Source organism: Saccopteryx leptura, chromosome 3, assembly GCF_036850995.1.
Source record: "Saccopteryx leptura isolate mSacLep1 chromosome 3, mSacLep1_pri_phased_curated, whole genome shotgun sequence".
Classification (NCBI taxonomy): domain Eukaryota; kingdom Metazoa; phylum Chordata; class Mammalia; order Chiroptera; family Emballonuridae; genus Saccopteryx; species Saccopteryx leptura.
Window position 1 is genome coordinate 88859478 of NC_089505.1, and position 21209 is coordinate 88880686.

Here is a 21209-nt window from a genome sequence, read left to right on the forward strand (position 1 = left end):
TGGAGCCCCCAGTCAAGGCACATACATGAAGCAATCAATGAGCAACTAAGGTGAAGCAACGAAAAACTGATGCTTCTCATCTTTCTCCCTTCCTGTCTCTGTCTTTCTATCTCTATCTGTCCCTGTCTCACTCAGCAAAAAAAAAGATAGAAAATGCCAATTTTATTTTCTGCAAATATACTTTCACTTAAAAGCCACATACAACCATCTATTTTCAATGTAAAACTCTCTACATAAATTAATGGACCCTCCACACCATCCTCCCACATTCTAAATCCAGTCACTATGTCTAAAAATTATTCCTTACGATGACAATTACAGAGGACAATCAGCAGAAGTAACATTCTCCCACTAGGACCCACTTCCCTCTCTCTCCTACTGCCCCATATCTGTGGAAGCCGAGCCCAGGTCTGCTGGTCATGAGGACGCCTCCTACTGAAAACCTTAACCAGCAGACAGCAGGTCCCACCATGCTGCACCTCCTCCATACCACACAACACGGCCAATCACTGCTTTCTCACTACCGTGAAGACAGCTACCTATGCCCTGTGCCTCCCTCAGGCATTTGCACAAGCTGAGGAAAACAATTAAGATTTTCTCTGTCATTCTTTTTTTAATCTCCCCCTCTGAAGGTGCCTAGTACCAAATGCTACCTAATATAGAGGGTTTAATGCACAGTAGCTTAACACACAGGAAAGAGACAAAGACTCTTATGGTAGGACAAATACCGCACTGCCCATGTGAAGTATTGTGCTCATACTGAAGACATTTCACCATACTTCCCCTTCTCAATAGAATAGACAATGAAATAAAGATTTGAAAAAACAATAAAATTCAACTGAATCACAAGTCACTCCAATCTTTTAAACATGTCTTTTAAATCTTCCCTGCAATTCCCACTCTGTATCCAACATAGAATAGAAACAGGCTCATGTCTATTCTAAACCAGTTAAAAAAGAACCCTTGGGGGGGTGGATTTTTAAAAAATATTTTCCACTGATTTGAGAGAGAAAAAGGTATCAACTCATTGTCCCACTCAGTTGTTCCCAAAGGTCCCTTTTCTTTTAAGTCATCTTTTCAAGTTCTACTTCCACATCTTATCCCAGGAGAATCAAACTGAATCGTATTTGCATAAAGATAATACATATGGGCTTAAGATGAGGTTTTAGTTACAGTTGCAACTGAATCCACAAATTTAGTTCTAAGTAATGAAAATATAAATAAATTGAACACGTTGAAATGTTCTTTCCTACACATGATAACTACATAATCTCTTGCAGCATTTTATTCAGCTTTTGAAATTCTTGGTGTGCTTTTCCATCTGAGACACGGGGTGGTTCCCCTAGCCCCTGGAAACAGCTGCAGCCCCTGGGATTACTACATTTGGGCTGGGCTGTGTCTGTGGATCTGATTCTGTATTGGATGATGCTAAGGTTTCAGACATGTCCAACTGTGGCATAGATTGCTAGTTGCCTAATCCAACTTCCATTCTCCTTAATAACAGAGCCTCTACATTACTGGAGCACAGCCAAGCCAACTCCAGCCTCCCCTGGAAATCTATGAGACCTGAGGTGTCAGGCAGGGTTCCTGGCGAAGCTCTGAATGGCCTACTGTAGCTGTGCCCGTGTGCCCTCCTCCAGCTGCCTGGCTGCAGGGAGGAACCAATTTCCCCCATCCATTGCAGAGTAATACTTTTAAAACACAATTAAAAAGCTGTGGCAGTGTGAAATGTCTATGAAAGTTTCTAATTGATTACTTCTAGTTCCTGTACTTATCTCATGGCAGACTAGTAACTAACAGTTCAGTCCGCAGGCTGTGGCTTGAATAACACTGTCCTGAGGCATGAACCTGACAGCTGTAGCTGCAATGGCAGCTGGTGACGAGAATGGAAACCTGCACTCAGGACAACAGAGCAGACAGCAGGAAACGAGAACTGTGAGGATCGTGGTCACTCCAGCAAACCTGGATGGCCTGGATAAGAGAATACAGACTTGACCACTGTGATTTGGGTTTTTTATTATATATAGCCAATCCTAGTAACTGATACTCCTGTATTTGTAAACCACTGTTAAAACTTTTGAGCACTATATTATCTCTTTCTATTCTCACATGAGAATAACTCTGTGAAGTAAGAAGGATATATATTCCACACATGTGACAGATATGGAAACTGATGTACTAAAAAAATCAAATAGCTTACCTAAAGTAACACAACTAGCTGAAGCGCTGAGAGAACTGAAAACATAAGCCACCTGGTTACTCTCCCCATAAGAGCAATCTACCTCTCAGCAAAGTGAAATTACTTGGCATGACCATAAATCAAGTAAAATGTAAATGACCAGTGGTGTACTCACAACAAATTACATAAAGTGAGTATGCCACTGGGTAAAAAGATACAACAAAAAGGCCATGGTCAACTAGTGAGGACAAAGTCAGATTTAATGGCCACAGTCTGTGCACACTGCATTTTTACAGTCGTAATAAAGCATTTCTGAAAAGGAGCTGGAAGCATAGAAATCACAAGCAATTTTATAATAATTTAGGCCCTAGCCGGTTGGTTCAGCAGTAGAGCGTTAGCCTGGCATGTGGATGTCCTGGGTTTGATTCCCGGCCAGGGCACACAGGAGAAGCGCCCATCTGCTTCTCCACCCCTCCCCCTCTCCTTCCTCTTTCTCTCTCTCTCTTCCCCTCCCGCAGCCAGGGCTCCAATGGAACAAGTTGGCCTGGGTGCTGAGGATGACACCAAGGCCTCCACCGCAGGTGCTAGAATGGCCCCAGTTACAACTGGGCAAGGGTCCCAGATGGGCAGAGCATTGCCCCCTAGTGAGCTTGCTGGTTGGATCCCAGTTGGGGCACATGGGAGAGTCTGTCTCTGCCTCCCCTTCTCTCACTTAAAAAAAAAAGTACTAAATTAACAGAAAAGTTATACTTTTCACTAAATGCAGATTAAAAGGTTCTTCTGTTGTCCTGAATATTTTGTTGCAACAGTTTTTTAAATTAATGAAACACCCACAAGAAAAGTTAAGACCTGAACTTATATGTATGTTTTATTATGCACATTTAACCTTTCACATTTTCTCTCCAGGTATGAAGTAATTACCAAAGAAAAAACACATTCAGCCGTTCCTAGTATCTAAACATACTGTAAAACTCCTGAAAGATTGTTAGTAAGAATGAGCTCTCACAAGGAACACCTTCCTGGTAGTGTACCAAGAGTGGGGAAATCACAGAAAGAGGGAGATGCCAGCATAGCTGTAAATTTATAATATTCACCACCTCAAAATAACACCAGAAAGAAAAAAGCAATTACTAACTAACTGCAAACCATACTCAACCCTTCTGGCCTAAGGCCACGGAGAAGGAGGAAAGAAGATTTTGGAGTGACTCCTTCAGAGGAATAATCCTTACCAGTTCATACTAGGCTTAGGGGTCAGCAAACGATAGGCAAACAGCCCACTAGCTGTTTCTGTACAGAAAGTTTTACTGCCTATGACCGAGTCTGAGGAGCTGCCACAGAGAAGACAAAGCTGAAAACACTACCCTGCCCTTCACAAAAAAGCTTGCCATCCCTGGGTATAAATAAGCCTCTGTCAAGAACTAGCTATTTTGTGCTATTGCTCAGGTAGCAACATTAGTGGTCAGCTATCTGAGCAATAGCACAAAATAGGATGGCATATCTCTGGAAATATGTAGGAATGAGACTTTTGTTTCATAAACAACTTGGTGTGTGTATGCAATTTTAATTCATGAGATATAAGGTTGCCAAGGAAAAAAAGTCGATACAAGCACAAAACATCTCTAACAGTAAGACAGACACAGACTAACTTAAGTATTAGAAATCTAGTGATTTCTCCCTCTTTCTGCACTGATTATTTTATCTCCTCTATAGAGAATTTGAATAAGAAAACAAATTTCTCGCCCTAGCTAGATAGCTCGATTGGTTAGTGTTGTCCTGATGCACAATGGTTGAAGGTTCGATCCCCAACCAGGGCACATACAGAAACAGATTGATGTTTCTCTTTCTTTCTCTCTCTCAAATCAATAAATTTAAAAAAAATTGAAAGGAAACAAATTTCTCCAATGAATTAACTTCAGAGATTTAGGATACAGTGTGGGTCTTTCGAAACAACACTGATATAGTGTGACAGTGCTCAAGAACCAATGCTCCCAAAACGACCTGAGAGAAATGTCAAGTTCAATACTCCTAAAGGTCAAAACCATTATTAAACATGACAGATGCCCATGGCATGCATTAGTTAAAAAGGAAAAGTTAACTGGGTTTCACCGCTCACTGCTTCTGTTAGCAGTTAGAATAACATTTAATTTGTACTATTGCTAATATTTAAACAGGCATTTGAATTTTCAAAGAAATTCTTGTTAAACGAGATCTCTAAAATAATAACCCAAACACTAAGTCTATGGGAAGAAGAAATATAAGACTAGAAAACTGGGTAAGAATAAAGATCAGCGTATTAAAATTTCATAACTAAAAGATTTAGATACAAAGGCATCGACCCTGCAATCTCAATGCTACATGGAACTGTCACAGAAAAGGAGTAATCTCTGCAGCACACACTTTCTCAGTCAGACTCAAAGCAGTGTTTATATTAAAGTGTACATACAAGGGACCCGATATGATCAGGACAATAATCAGGTCTGTAAAGCATAGGGCTTTCACTGTAATTTTACAAATAAACATTTCACTGGGCTTTTTTAATGATTAATCCTGTTGACAGTTTTCTAGTCTGTCTTCTAGAACAGTGGTCCCCAACTCCCGAGCCGTGGACCGGTACCGGTCCGTGGGCCATTTGGTACCGGTCCTCAGAGAAAGAATAAGTAACTTACATTATTTTCATTTTATTTATATTTAAGTCTGAACGATGTTTTATTTTTTAAAAATGACCAGATTCCCTCTGTTACATCCGTCTAAGACTCATTCTTGATGCTTGTCTCATAAGTTCGACAATTATATTTTAAAATACCACAGTTTTTACGCCGATCGCATAATTTTATTTTGTGCATTTATCCATCCCACCCTAAAGGCTGGTCTGTGAAAATATTTTCTGACATTAAACCGGTCCGTGGCCCAAAAAAAGGTTGGGGATCACTGTTCTAAAAGACCCCAATCCATGCTCAACTCACTGCCTACTATTCAGCAGTCACCAAAGTTAATTTCCTCAAGAAACAGGACAAAGGTGTGATTTCATCCAACCAGGAAATAAGACCAAAGGTTGTCCAGGTCTCAGGCTTTCTGCCTTTCTCCCCCAAGTATAAAAGGGCAATATGCCTCCTTCTTTCAATAAAGAGCAGTACACTCAGAAGAATTCCAATTGCACTGAAGGTAGCATAACAAAACAAGCTGAAAACTTAGACTGTATTCTCCAGATTACACAAGTGTGTGTTTTAAAGATTTCCTCACGGGGACTGCAAAATGTACAGCAAATCAGTCTGCTGTAATGCGCCCCCTTCCTGGACAGATCACCGCCCATGTCCTTTGGTATTCATTCAACCAAAACGAACAGGCCAGGAAGTAGGAGCTGAGACTCTGGTTAGGGAAGGAGGACACACAGGACACACGGTGCCCCACAACTTCAGCCAAGAATGAAGCCCATCAAAGCCAGCACGGAAGAAAAAGTGATAAGCCGTCTGAGGAGGACCAAGCTGCTACTGCTGGTGACAGGAGTAGCACAAAATCATGGAGCTGGGCGTGGGGTGGCTGCCATGTTCAGAACCAGCATCTCTCGATCCAGAGAGTCTTTCACACTGGAATGCAGCCTGAGGCCCACTTCTACAGGGAGCTCTCCCACACTGAGCCTCTCCATGGCAGCCGTCCCCTACTGTGGCTGGATTCCACATACATAAGCCACTTGGCAAGGCTCTGAAGTGACCACACAGATTCAAGGACTTCACTCTTTCCACCCTTTCTTCATTAGTCTCCCTTCTCAATCCTGTCCCCCTACACTCTAGAGAAAGGTATTATTTTAAATCTGATCAGCTTTCTAGGAAAGCAGAAATGTGATTTTATACCACCTCTTGTCATGGTACCACCACAGGGACTAACATCTCTTAACAGGGCTTTGTCTAGCTCGGTGTTGTTGTTCAACCGCCAGTCTACCAGAAATTTCATGCCAGTCCATGGAAGAGTTAACTGCCCTGAAGTTGTATGATGATTATACTAGTGGTTGGCAAACTCATTAGTCAACAGAGCCAAATATCAACAGTACAACGATTGAAATTTTTTTTGAAAGCCAGTTTTTTTAAACTTAAACTATATAGGTAGGTACATTCCTTATCGAGGTAATGCCCGCACGTGGTATTTTGTGGAAGAGCCACATTCAAGGGGCCAAAGAGCCGCATGTGGCTCGCAAGCTGCAGTTTGCCAACCAGGGTTATAAACCCAATGATCTAAGTCAAATTTGCTCATGCTTGGGGTGATTTCAGCTTTAGCAGTCCCTGAAATAATTCTATTTTCAACAGTCCCCAAGTATAAAAAGGTTGAAAACCACTGGTCTAGTTGATCATGCTCTTCATGAGGCAGAATCAAAAAATCTTTCAACAGTACTGTCTCCACCAAAAGAATGTAAATATATCATACCACCAATTTTGGAAAACTGAGGCCGAGTCTAAACTGCCCTCCAACTGTAGAAGGGCAGATGGCTTCAGGCCTCACCCAGAAGCTTCCCACTGCGCCAGTCCAATGGACAAGCCAGCTGCACTTCCACCAGACGCTCCTGCATTCCTCCTTCAGGCTGGTGGAGGCTGGCAAAGCCCCGCCCGCAAAGGCTCTTCCCTTCCCTCGCTCCCTCCTTGTGTATGATGGACCCTGCACGACCAGCACTAAAGCAGCACAGTGCGGGCTTCTCTGTACTGCTGAAGCTTTCAACATGGAGCTGCTTTCTTTGTCAACTGGTTGCCTGAAACCACACCAGCCACCTCACAGATTCAACGCCCACTACTGTTAAAAGCTTTAAGAGATGGGGGTAAACTACTTTTTTTAATTCTTTTCAATTTATTTATTCATTTTTAGAGAAGAGAGACAGAGAGAGCGAGAGATGGGGGGGGGGGGGGGAGAAGGAAGCATCAACTCCCATATGTGCCTTGACCAGGGAAGCCCAGGGTTTTGAACCGGCGACCTCAGCGTTCCAGGTGGACATGTTATCCACTGTGCCACCACAGGTCAGGCAAAAAACTTCTTATATAATTGTATTCATAGGAAAGAATATAAAACTCAGAAATGTATTAATCAATGTGTCAGGCTGACATAATATGTCAACCACACTTGATGTTTGCTAAGAGTACAGCTAAAATAATCTGTTAATCACCAGCCCACAGTGACAAAAGAGAGAAAACAAAACAAAAATCAAGGTTTAAAAACGTGTGTATGTACCCAACACTGTCTAGTAATTCCAAAAGACACAAAGCCACTTAGGAATAAGTAAATCACAAATGTATTCAAAAGCATTATAAAATGGAAAGGAATTATCCAAAGGGCTCCACAGGCCGACTGATAATTTTAATACAAAATGCCTCACAAACATCCCTATGCTGCAACAAATTCCCTGCTGAGGCAAATCCCCGCTGATGAAAGACTGCAAAGATGGCTCTTTCTATTAATTCAGCCCATCACAGAGTGAGTATTGATTCTTGTTTTCAGCAGAAGGAAAGAGTGCTCTCTTCAGTCCTATTGCTCAGTGACATTAAGGAATCTAATCACAGTGCCATTCCTGACATGCAATCCTTAAACTCTCACCTTGGGTTTTCTGTCATTACTCAGTCCCTTTCTAGAAAACCCCTGGTCTCATAGATGAGTTTTCCTGACTTAACCCACGGTAACCATAGCAGCATTTCAAGTCCTACAGATTAAACATATCTGTCAATTATCATTCGCCAGATGCTTTTCTTTTAAATAATCTTCACAATGCAACAGATACCTTTCTGCATTCCCATCTTGTTTGTTAACAAATCTTCTCAATATCTTAGGAGCAGATTGATATTCAATCATAATGTAAGTGTGCCAATCTATGGATATCTGTAGACATTTCTAATAGAGTCAAGAAGACACTACCAACAAAAGGAAAAGCCAGGGCAAAGCAGTACACATCATCCACTGTTTCCCCATTCTACATGGAAGGTCAGAAAGATCCTAAACTTTCAGGAAAAATGAACTAAGTATTAAATTTAGTGATAATGCTAATTTATGAATGTTCCCACATCTTTACACATCAGAAAAATACTCAAAAAATTTTATATGAAAATAAGCCAATGATTTCTGATTCCAGTACAAATCAAGCTGCTCCTCACCCTGACAGAACGCTGTTCTACACTCCAGTTGCATTCCTAACACTCCACCACCGTCACTTAGCTTTCATTATGTGTGGACAACAACTCCCTCCCATCTTCCACTGAGTGTGTGAGTGGGGGACGGACATTTCTGCTGCTAATTTGCCTTTGGATGTAATTCTAAAGCATCTCTCCATGATCCTTTGGATCAAAATACCATAATACCAAAAACACTTCAGTTTCAAGGTCACCACACACATCTGCTATTACTGGACATCAAAGGCATTTTACAGCTACCTTTACAGGTCCTTCTTCTGCCTTTCCATCCAAACTACAAACTGTTACAAGGCCCCCGGGAGAAGCAGCAGCATGCTGCATTTGACTCAGACATCAAGGGCAATCCTCAGTGTCAGGAGGACGCCACCATGGACGCAGCCTCACAACAATGCATTGCTCTGCGTGGACACGAACCATTTTTTTGTTGTAAGGGCACAGCAAGCTCCTTCCCAATAAAGATTCTAAAGGCCAGCCTAACCAGGTGGTGGCACAGTGGATAGAGCGTTGGACTAGGATGCAGAGGACCCAGGTTCGAGACCCCGAGGTCACCAGATTAAGCACGGGCTCATCTGGTTTGAGCAAAAAGCCCACCAGCTTGAACCCAAGGTTGCTGGCTCCAGCAAGGGGTTACTCGGTCTGCTGAAGGCCCGCGGTCAAGGCACATATGAGAAAGCAATCAATGAACAACTAAGGTGTTGCAACGCTCAATGAAAAACTAATGATTGATGCTTCTCATCTCTTTCCGTTCCTGTCTGTCTGTCCCTGTCTATCCCTCTCTCTCTCTGGAAAAAAAAAAAAAAAAAAGATTCCAAAGGCCAAAAACCACCATTATGGACCAGACATCAAATAAATGAAAATAAAAACATAATAAAATAGCCTCATGCTATGTTAGCTGATAATCTGATGTACTGTACACATGTGCGCAAGATTTATGCTGTTTCACTAGCCCATAAGAATTTCAACAGGTCAGGGAAAAAATTTAACTTGAGCTATATATTGATATGTAATTGCTAAAACCATAGCCAGGAATAAGGAATCCTCTCCTTGTTCCACACCACTATTTCATGGTAAGCGGAAAGACACCCAACCGTCCCTTCCTTCTAAAAAAATAAGGAACATGCATCCTTTTCTGGCTAGCACAGGCCAATCTTTCTCTTCACTGTTTTAAATGCAATACTCCCTTTGTTGATGGTCCCACATTCAGTCACATTTAATGTATTCCTTTTTTTAATGTATTGATTTCAGAGAGAGAAGAAGGAGGGAAGAGAGATAGACAGAAACACAGATCTGCTCCTGTATGTGTCCTGACCAAGGATCAAACCCACAACCTTTGCATGTCAGAATGATGCTCTAACCAAATGACCTATCTGGTCAGGGCTAATGCATTCATTTTTTTTTTAATCCTTCATTACCTGATTTAAAAAAAAATAAGTTCCTTTTCTTTTTGTCTTGTAAATGAAGCAAACTATTTGCTCAATGTTTAAGGAGCAACTTCTCAGAGTCAGAAACTGTTTTAGGTGCTACAAGCAAAATAGTGGATAGAATCCTGCCCCTTCATTCAATGTGGCCAAAAGGAGATTAAAGATGTTAAAAAGCCATCCTGTGATGTCAGGAGTACAGGCTAGTTGTCTCTCTCGAAGAGGAGCAAGAGGTGGGGAATTGAGGGACGAAGAGGACTAACTTTTAGTTTCTTTTTAATTTGTATCTTAAATTTTTAATTTTTTAAAATTTATTGGTTTGAGACAGAGAGAAATAAGGAGAGAGACAGACATACAGACACATCGATCCATTTCTGTGCCCTGACTGAAGATCAAACCCGTATCCTTTATGTACCAAGAATGACACTTTCAACAACCAAGCTATCTAGCCACGGCTGTATTTTAAATCTTTTAACTTACTCATCTTCTGGATTATGTATTTTATAATTTCATTAACAGAGTTTAGAGCTAAATAATTTAACTCTGAAAGTTTACATATAATCAAATAACTAAGTAGTATGTACTACCATAATTAGCACAAAATAGTAAGTAAATAAGATAAATGCAATATGCTTACATGTTTGCCTAGTAAGGGCAAAGTCACGTCATGGCAAAATACACGATACAGGTTTCTCAGTGATAACCAAAATCAAAACAATAGAAAAACGGAGTCATCACAAGGTACCCAGTAGTCGTAACATCCCATGTATGATCTTTCCCTTCCCTAATAATCTGGATCACAAGCGATCAGTCACAAATTTATGTCAAAAGTGGCTATTTCATTTCAGCAAAACATCATCACCCATTTTATTAATGTTGGCAGTTAAAATCTTATCAGTTTTATAGTTTGGTCTGAATTAATGTATAAATAGTCTCTTAAAGCTGTATTCAAGATATAAACAGGCAGATTATACCTAACTTGTGCATTGGAGAAGATGGGAAATTAAGTAATATGGGAAAACTGCAAAAATCATTTTACTAGGTACAATACATAAGATACTCAGGTTTGAGAAACACACAGGTCCTACCTAGAACTGCACCAAAAGTTCTCTGTCCTGCAAAGGACACGACCAGTTCTGCATTTACAGTCACTGGAGTGGAAGCCAGACTTCACTTCACTAAAGCTGGCTGCCCATCCAAGTCTCCTGGGGAGTTCTTGGAAAAACGATGGATTCCTGGGCCTCACCCCAGAACCACTGTAATAACATTCTGGTTTTTACAAGTGAGGAAACTGAAGTGCAGAGAGATTAAGTCATCAAATCAACAGAAAATGTTGCCAACATGAATCAAGACAATACCATAATTTCCACAGTATTTTTTAAACCACAGCTATTATCTGCTTCTTCTAAGCAGCTTTTCTCTACCTTGGAGCCTAAAATGGGAATAAAACAGCATCACAGATTTTTCCTCTCTACAAAAAAAGTCTGAAAATGCATAAAGTCCTTGCATTGCTACAACAAACAAACAAACTGAGGGTTCAAAAGTTCTCTTTCATCTCCTACCTACCTCTCATGTTTTCCTCCCTCCCTCCCTCCCTCCCTCCCTTCCTCCATTTCCCACCTACCTCTCTTGTCTTCCTGTCTTCCTTCCTTCCTTCCTTCCTTCCTTCCTTCCTTCCTTCCTTCCTTCCTTCCTTCCTTCCTTCCTTCCCTCCCTCCCTCCCTCCCTCCCTCCCTCCCTCCCTCTCTTCCTCCCACCCTCCCTCCCTCCCTCCCTTCCTCCCTTCCTCTCTCTCCCTCTAACTTTACTCAAAAATCTCAAATTTCAATTAATGGTAAGTGAATGGTGATCTATTTTCCAAAGACAGCAATGTAGTTTGAGTACAAAAATAAAGATTTTTTTTTAATGGTGACATTCTGCAACTGCTCCAGAGATTCAGGCAAAAATAATCAATAGGTGCTAAGATGTGTGTGAAAACTTGGTGAAGAACAGGGTATTTACATAATCTTAAAGTTTATCTTTATAAATTACCTACTAATTACCAAGGGGGAGTTTTTAACTTATCCAAGTGATCAAAGTTAACATCACCAGTAATGTGACAAACTGACTTCATGTGCCTCTGATATAAGGCACTTAGGATATGATACCACTAAGATAACAGTCCTGCCTAAAATGCGTAACCAAAATCTAATAAACTAGGAAACAGCAAGCTACAAAAATGTGGACACGAATGTTGTGTCATATATCATGAAAGACAAAGAGGAGCAAAGGAACTGTTCCAGATTAAAGAAGACTAAAGAGACATAGTACCTAGGGGTGAGTGTGATAGTGAACTGGATACCAGGCCAGAAAAACAAACTGCTAGAGAAAGCAATGCTGGGACATATGGCAAAAATGTGTCCACAGAGCAATTACTGTAACTCTGCTAAATTTCCTGACTTTGATAACTAAACAGGTGGCCATATAAATGACTGCCCTTGTTCTACAAAATACACACTTAAGTATTTAGAGAGTAGAGAGTCAAGCTGTCTGTTTGCATATTACTCTCAATTCAGAAAAACAATATAAAAATAGACCCACATAAATAGAGTCAACTGATCTTTGACAAAAGAGCAAAGGCAACACAATAGAGAAAAGAGTTTCTTAACAAAATGATGTTAAACTGGACATCAACATGAAAAAAAAAAAAGAATCTACACTTTATGCCCTTTACCAAAATTAACTCAACACAGATCACAGACCTAAATGTAAAATGCAAAACCATAAATGTTCTAGAAGATAACAGGAGAAGACCTGGATGCCTGTGGGTGTGGTGATGCCTTTTTAGATTCAATACCAGAGGCATATGATTCATGAAAGAATTGGTAAACTGGAATTCCACTAAAACTAAAAATGTCTACTCTGCAAAAGACACTGTCAAGAAAAGGACAAGCCATAGACTGGGAGAAAATATTTGCAAAAGATACACCTGGTGAGAGACTGTCATCCAAAATATGTATATGTGAACTCAATAACCCAATTAAACAAACCAGAGACCTTAACAGACATCTCACCAAAGAAGAGACACAGGTGGTAATAATCATAAGGAAAGATGCTCCACGTCACGTCCTTAGCAAATGCACACTACAGCCACAGTGAGACATCACTGCACACCTATTAGAATGGCCAAAACAGAGCAGACACCAAATGTTGGCAAGAATGTGGAGCAACAGGAACTCTCCGTTCACTGCTGCTGGGGGTGAAAACTAGTACAGCTACTTTGGGAAAGAGTTTGGATGTGTCTTAGAAAATTAAACATGTTCTTACCATACAATCCAGCAGCCGTGCTCCACAGTATTTAACCAAGGAGCTGAAAACTTACATCCCGACAAAAACTGACACAAACTGTTATAGCAGCTTTATTCATAACTACTAGAAGTTGGAAGATGTCCTTCAGTAGGTGAATGAATCAACTGTGGTATATCCAAACAATGAATGTAAATTAAGTGGAGAAAATTAAGTACTTATTACAAGTGAAAAAAATCAATTTGAAAAGCTTCATACAGTGTGATTCCACATATATGACATTCTGGAAAAGGCAGATCTATGGAGACGTAAAACTACGACTGCTTTCCAGAGCTTACCTTAGGGAGAGGAAAGGGATGAACAGGCAAAACAGAGAAAACTTCAGAGCGGTGAAATTACTTTTTTGAAACTGTAATAGTGGATTCATGGCTTTAGAATCTTGTCTAAACCCACAGAATATGCACTCAAAGAGTGAACTCTAATGTTCACTCTGACAGTAATGACATGCCAATGTAGGCTCATTGTTACACATGCGCCACTCCAGTGGGGGTGCTGATAACGAAAGTGGGGCTTATTTGGGTAAGAGTAGGGAGGTATGTGGGAATCTGTACTGTCCACTCAATTTTGCTATGAAACTAAAACTGCCAGAAAAAATATTTATTTAAAAAAAGGAAAAACAATAACAAATACTGACATTCAATCTAACTGTAAAACATAAGACCAAAGATAAAAACAGAAAATATCAACTTCCAAGCATGAAGTATAGTCATTTCTACAGACTCGGAAAGGACTGATCAACCTTAGATGTATTATATTACATAAAGCTCACTCTGGTCCCTAAGGAAAATCTGGTATTCCATTGGCAACCTTGATTATTATAGGAGGTACTGCCACGGAACGAAGTACTATGATACCCTAACATAAGGGGTAGCACTAAAAACAGGCTAAACCAAACTGCAAGCCCCACTCCCATGGAATGGAATACCATGAAATGTCTCTGGCATTTTATATTAGTAAAGCTAATTCTGGAGAACTTGTAAAGCCTGGGAACTCCACACTTTTACATAGACATTTTCCAAACAGTATAGAACAGCCTAAGAAAGGCAAGACTGAAAGGCCTACCAGAGTGTGTAAGTAATAAAGGGTGCTACACTATGCCTGAAAGAAAAGGAAGCTTCATAAAGCTCAGGAGTAATCACTGCATCTCCCAGACCTGATTACAGAGAGACTGCTTAAACAACTAGGCAGCGTTATACAATCGTAAGGTTATTCTATCTCTGTTCTGAAATGTGGCTTGACGTCCTTTTTTAAAAAAAGGATGGGATGAGTATGATGGAATGATAGCCTTAAGAACAAACAAGCTAACAATCAGCTTTTATGTGAGAGCAGCATATGAAAACAACTGTTCCCAGTGAAAGGAATTAATCAGGAGGAAGGATACATATTGGTTGTTTGGGTGTTTTAGAATTTTTTTAACTTGCTATATTAAAATCCAACTGCTATTAAATTTTTTTTTTTTGTATTTTTTCAAGGTTGGAAACGGAGAGGCAATCAGACAGACTCCCGCATGCGCCCGACCGGGATCCACCCAGCACGCCCACCAGGGGGCGATGCTCTGCCCATCTGGGGCATCGCTCTGTTGCAACCAGAGCCATTCCAGCACCTGAGGCAGAGGCCACAGAGCCATCCTCAGTGCCCGGGCCAACCCTGCTCCAATGGAGCCTTGGCTGCAGGACGGGAAGAGAGAGAGAGGAAGGAGAGGGGGAGGGATAGAGAAGCAGATGGGCGCTTCTCCTGTGTGCCCTGGCTGGGAATCGAACCCGGGACTCCTGCACACCAGGCCGACACTCTACCACTAAGCCAACCGGCCAGGGCTAAAACTGCTATTAATCATCTTTCATTGAGGTTAGCTGGATTAATTCCAGCATTTATATTGGCAATTTTTCTGAAAATTCAGTCGTTTTAGCACCTTTAACTACAATCAAAAGTAAAAAATATATATTTATTTTTGGCATATTTAATGTTAACTGAGGAAGCCACAGTAAATATTGAAAAAGTCCCTGACCTGTGGTGGCGCAGTGGATAAGCGTCAACCTGGAATGCTGAAGTCGCTGGTTTGAAACCCTGGGCTTGCCTGGTCAAGGCACATATGGGAGTTGATGCTTCCCACTCCTCCCCCCTGCTCTCTCTCTTTCTTTCTCCTCTCTCTAAAATAAATAAACAAAAACTTTAAAATATATATATTGAAAAAGATATCCTCAGAAACTCCTGCACAGCCAAACAAGCAACCAGATTAGAGTTCTTTATAGGCAGCAAATAGGTAGAAATATAACCACTCTACTTTTAAAATAGCATCTCATAATATATGTTACTTTTAATTACTAAATGGTAATGAAGTCCCAAGTATGAGAAGTACCAGTGTTAGAAACAATACTTAAAAATGATAAAACATCTTATGTAAGCAAAAATGATTGTTTTAACAATGGTTTGAGATCCAGTCACAAAGGCAAAGATAGATAAAGCAAAGGATTGTTAGCTTTTAAAGAAGTAAATGGTGTATCACATGAGCCAACTCGCAGAACATTTCCTGTGAGTAGGAGAGTTACTAGGAGCACTAATCAGAGACCCAGGAGACCTGGCTTCTGGCCTAAGCAACACCTTGTGAGCCAGTGGATTCGGGGAAAGCCACTGGGCCCTAGCTTCCTACTCTGGTAATGGGCAGGTTTACCTAGATGGAGGAATGGATTTATTCCAAAGGAAATGCAAAACCCAATTTCTTACATGTACCAAGTTTTACCTGAAAAAAACACAGATAGAACCAACAAACAAAACAGATGACAGGAATTATTTTTCAAATGTATATACAGCTAAATCTTGAAGAATACAGGTTTAAACTGCATAAGTTCATTTAGACTCAGATTTTCCCCCCAATAAATACTGTACTGTTTTCTATCTGCAGCTGGGTTAGCAGATGTAGAGGATCGATCATAGACATTGATCTATGCCATTTTATCATATATAGAGGATTTGAGCATCCTCAGATTTTGAAATCCACAAGGGGTCTTGGAACCTATCCCCCACAGATAACAAGGGACAACTTAAGTTTTAGAGGAGTCAAAAGTAATATGCAGCCTGACCAGGCAGTGATGCACTGACTGGATAGAGCATCGGACTGGGATGCAGAGGACCCAGGTTCGAAAACCCAAGGTCGCCGGCTTTAGCACGGGCTCAACAGTTTGAGCAAGGGTCACTGGCTTGAGCATGGGATCATAAAGATGACCCCATGGTCGTTGGCTTGAGCCCAAGGTCACTGGTTTGAGCAAGGGGTCACTCACTCTGCTGTCGCCTCCCCACTCCACCCCAGGTCAAGGCACATATGAGAAAGCAAACACTGAACTAAGGAGCTGCAATGAAGAATTGATGCTTCTCATCTCTCCCCCTTCCTGTCTGTCTGTTCCTATCTGTCCCTCTCTCTGACTCTCTCCTCTATAGATAGATAGATAGATAGAGAGCCTGACCTGTGATGGCGCAGTGGATAGAGCATCGACTTGGAACACTGAGGTCGCCAGTTCAAAACTCTGGGCTTGCCCAGTCAAGGCACATATGGGAGTTGATGCTTCCTGCTCTTCCCCCTTCTCTCTCTCTCTCTCTCTCTCTCCTCTAAAATGAATAAATAAAAATAATTTTTAAAAAAAGAAAGAGAGAAAGAGAAAGAAAGAAAGAAAGAAAGAAAGAAAGAAAGAAAGAAAGAAAGAAAGAAAGTAATATGCAAATTTTCTACTAAAGGGAGAGGGTAACCTAACTCCCACGTTGTTCAAGAGTCGACTGTAAATGCTATTACAATAAATGAAACTCATAGTAGCTGTTGGTCATGCACTTTTTAAACAAAAGGACTCTGAAGATATGTCTACTACAACTGCTAACAGAAAAACAAAATTCACTGATACTAAAATGGGTTCTCACACTGTGCTGTTAACACCACTGTTCATTTGTTCAAGGTAAAGGTCAGACTATAAAACTCTCAGTGACAGAAGCCTTCATGTGAGCATAGGAACTCTCCTACTAAAGTAGAGGCAAAAACAAGCATCACTGTAGGGTCACCAGGAAGCGCAACAGGCACCATGGGACCAGTGAAGACTGCACAAGGCCAGGGCAAGTTCACGAGTCCTGCCATTCACTCAGTGCATGACTCTACTCAAGTGGCAACCTCAAGTTTTCTCGTCTGCAAAATTGTATGACTGTGTATCACAAATTACTGAAGATTAAATGGGTCAAAAGAGTAGCAAAGCACATGGGCACAAAATATTACTCAATATTAGTTTACTTCCTTAACAAACAGCTAGCTGATTTGAGGCTTTAAATGACCCATCAGTTTTTTCTTAATTTTAATTTTAAATTTTTTCAACATTTTAGGAATCTAACAATTAGCATCTAAGGTTGAAAAGTATACATACTCTTTCCAGAAATCTGCAGACATGAGACTTTGCAAGCAATTTCAGGAATTTCATAGACCCTCTTAAACTCAAGGAGCTCACCAAGGGGCCTATGTCTAAATTAAGAATGTCCAGAAAACTAATAAATTTAAAATCTAAATTTGGCCTGACCAGTGGTGGTGCAGTGGGTAAAGCATTCGACCTAGAATGCTAAGGTCTCCGGTCAAGGCACATACTGGAAGCAACTACTATGCCTTGATGCTTCCCGCTTCTCCCACCCCCTTTTCTCTCTGTCTCTCTCCTCTCTCTAAAAATCAACAAATAAAATCTTTTAAAACCTGAATTTGTAAAACAAAAGTCTCTGATAACAAATAATGCTTAATGAATGCTTATTATATGCTAGTTAATTAAGTATTTCATTAAACTTTGCAACAACCCTCTGAGGTAGCTAGTAACATTATACTCATTTTTTAAGGAAGAAAACTAAGGGTTTGAAAGGTGAATTAATGTGCCCTATGTTACACAAGAACACATCAAGAAAAAAGATACGCCCTGACTAGGCGGTGGCACAGTGGATAGAGCGTCGAACTGGGACGTGGAAGACCCAGGTTTGAATCCCCAAGGTCACCGGCATAAGCACAGACACATCCGGCTTGAGCGTGGCTTGAACGGGGTGGGGTTGGGGGTCACTGGCTTGATTGAGCAATGGGTCACTTACTCTGCTGTAGTCCCCCACCCCAGGTCAAGGCACATATGAGAAAGCAATCAATGAACAACTAAGGTGCCCCTACGAAGAATAGATGCTTCTCATCTCTCTCCTTTCCTGTCTGTCTGTCCCTATCTTCCCTCTCTCTGACTTGCTCTGTCAAAAAAAAAAGAAAAAGAAAAAAGGTATGTTCTCTAAATGACAATGTACCAAAACCAAAACTAGTAGTTAAGAAAAAAGACAAATAAAATAGCTTAACCCACTATATTATTTATAGCATATATATTAGCCACTCAACAGAGGTCTTAAACACAGAAAAAGATATTTAGCATTTTTGTTTCTTAATCATAACTAAATCCCCTTGCTCTCCCTGTGAGAAAGAAGATGGGTGTAGCCAATAAGAAGTCTAGCCTGCAGAGCCCCACCCACGGCAATACAAATGGAACTGCACCCCTTTAAATGGCCGCACCATTTCTACTTTGGAAACACCGTCCTGCCATTGAGACCCTTGTACTGGATCAGCTGGGAGTGAGGGAACATCTCCGCCCAGTCCACCGAGAATCTGGGCAATGTTTTCTTTGCTATCTCACTTCCCTCACCTGAACTACCAGTAAAACAGTACTTTTTGCTAAAAAACATCCAAGCTAACAGATTTTCATTAACAAGTAAAAATGCTGCCTTCCCAGCACAAACACTTTAAAAATGAACCATAAGTTAAAATTTATAAAATTAAATCTTATGAGTTGATACATTCATTAGCATAGAAACACAGATCACCTATACCAGAGTATGCAAAGAAAATTAAATTATGATGCAATCAATATACCATCTTATAAAAACTAAATTAACAAAAATAGTCTATTAGGGAAGACATCTGGTATATCATGGCAAGAAACCTTAATGATATTGTCTGCAACCCTGTAATCCATTTTCCCCCAGCAGCTCACTCATTATACTGTATTAGATCTGTGTGCCTGCAGAATTTATGAGAGCTCCACACATGGGGGGGAGGGTATCTTTGCTGACTGGACCCGACTCAGACCCAGCGCCGGCGGCTCCGGCGGCTCCAGCAGCTCAACGCGCTGCTAGAAAACAGTCAAGGCAGGTGGCTTTGTGCAGCATCATCCTGACTGAAAGCATCATCTTATCCTTTCATTACAATCTACTCAGACCTACATATGAGGGGCTCTAAGGGAATCACCGCTCACAAACTTATTTAAATCCCAGTAAACACAACACTTTTACTGCTAGAAAGTGAAATACTGGTCATCACTAATGCGAACAGAAAAAGTTCACTATTATGGGGAAAATTTTAAATCCATTCAGCAAATCCTGCTTTGGGAGTACTGTGGTCAACGACACAGTGTAACAACGCCATCCATGCTAATCAGAGAATAAAGAAAATATCAGCCTGAAAGATAAAAACCATTTCTTAGGTACATATGCAAACAAGATGGTAATTGGTAACAGCTGAAGCTTTTGAAGTAGGTAGTCACGTCGGGACTCTGCTAATTTGTCCCTTAAAAATGTCACTATCTCTATTCAGGGATTAAAATTAGATTTTTATCCACTACATCGGGTTTTATCTTACATTGCGAATGGCTACCGTATCAAGAATTCCAAGGCTTCCATAAGGTGAACCTTTTTTCTGGTCTAATTCTTGATAAATTACACTGTCAACTATCTAAACATGAAATTGTTGTGACAAGTAGTCCTGACTTAGTTATAATTAAGCTCCCATCTCTCCTGTCCTGGTCCTTCTCACCGTATGCATGGATGACAGCCCGCACCACCTAACTGGAACTTGCACAGTCCTTCCCCATCCCGCACTGCATCCCACACTGCTGCCCAATGAGCCTTCTTAAGCAGTGATTTGCAAATTGGCTTGCAAGGAAGAAAAAAGCTTGCAAAGGCTCTCTTCTCCCTGTCATATGAAATCTTTACTTTTTCTAAGCTTTCAGATCCTTTATGATCTGGCCCCATTTTATACCAGCATCTCTGCCTCCCGAGACCCACTAACCTGTGCTCTGCATTGATGTCCTGTGGTCTTCTCCTCACAACACCTAGCTTCACCAGGCTCACTGCCTATGTTGCTTAAAAGGACAGGCTGGCACGCACACCTGGAGGGCTCCTCCACTCTGCCTGTCCACCTGTTGCTGATGTATCGAAAACCCCCAGCTGCTCAAGACCTTTCTACTGTCACAAAACATTCCCAGGGCCACCGCCCATCTGGAGCCCTTTCTTCCCTCAGTCTCTGGATATTCATGTCCCACACTGCAACTGAACAGTCCACTTTATACTGCCAGTGTCCCGCATTGTGAGTGTGCTGCTGTGATGGCTATTTTCTTGTTATTTTCTAACTGAGCGAGTTTGAGCCCCACAGTCAGATTACATGCAAGAGAGAGGTCTTAAATTTCTTCAGTGAGTAACAGCAGCTGATCAGAACAGCACCTGTCTTTCAGAACACTTGACCAGTAACTTCTCACAAAGGAAGGAAAAGACAGGTATGTCCACAACTTTCAGAAAAGGTAAGGTGTAGGACAGAATAGCCCTCATGGATCATTACCACCAGGTCCTGTGTTCTAAGGGATAACTAACTAGGGACATTTCATCCTGGGGCTGCTCACACACACCGCACGTTACCAGCAGGTAAGTGGAATCACCAGAGTACAGCTAAGAGCACTGTATCTACACCGACCGCTGCCTTTCCAAGTCTTTCATTCTACATCTGCCACTGCTAAGAAACCTGGCTTCTTCTGAGCAATACTCTACAGATGGTCACCTGAGAGGACAGTACCCAAAATAGTTTAGTTTCATGGGCCACAAGTCCCAATCGTTGTGGGGAAAGGCCCATTCCACACTCGATCTCAAACTTACCCCCTGGTCCCCCATTTCAGTTGCCAACATCCATACTCGCTGCTGATTGCCAGCTCCTGCTCCTTGCAGCAGCCCAGCATGCTCTCTGCTGGGGCCAGAACACCCCACACCACCAAACCCCGCTACCTCTGGGACTGTCCTAGAGGGGTAAGG

The 21209-nt window shown here is 41.2% G+C and overlaps 1 protein-coding gene across 4 annotated transcripts in view; it reads right to left on the reverse strand.

The window, feature by feature from the left end:
* Window positions 1-21209, reverse strand: part of RERE (arginine-glutamic acid dipeptide repeats) — a 422789-nt gene that overhangs the window by 198572 nt on the left and 203008 nt on the right. The window lies entirely within an intron of this gene.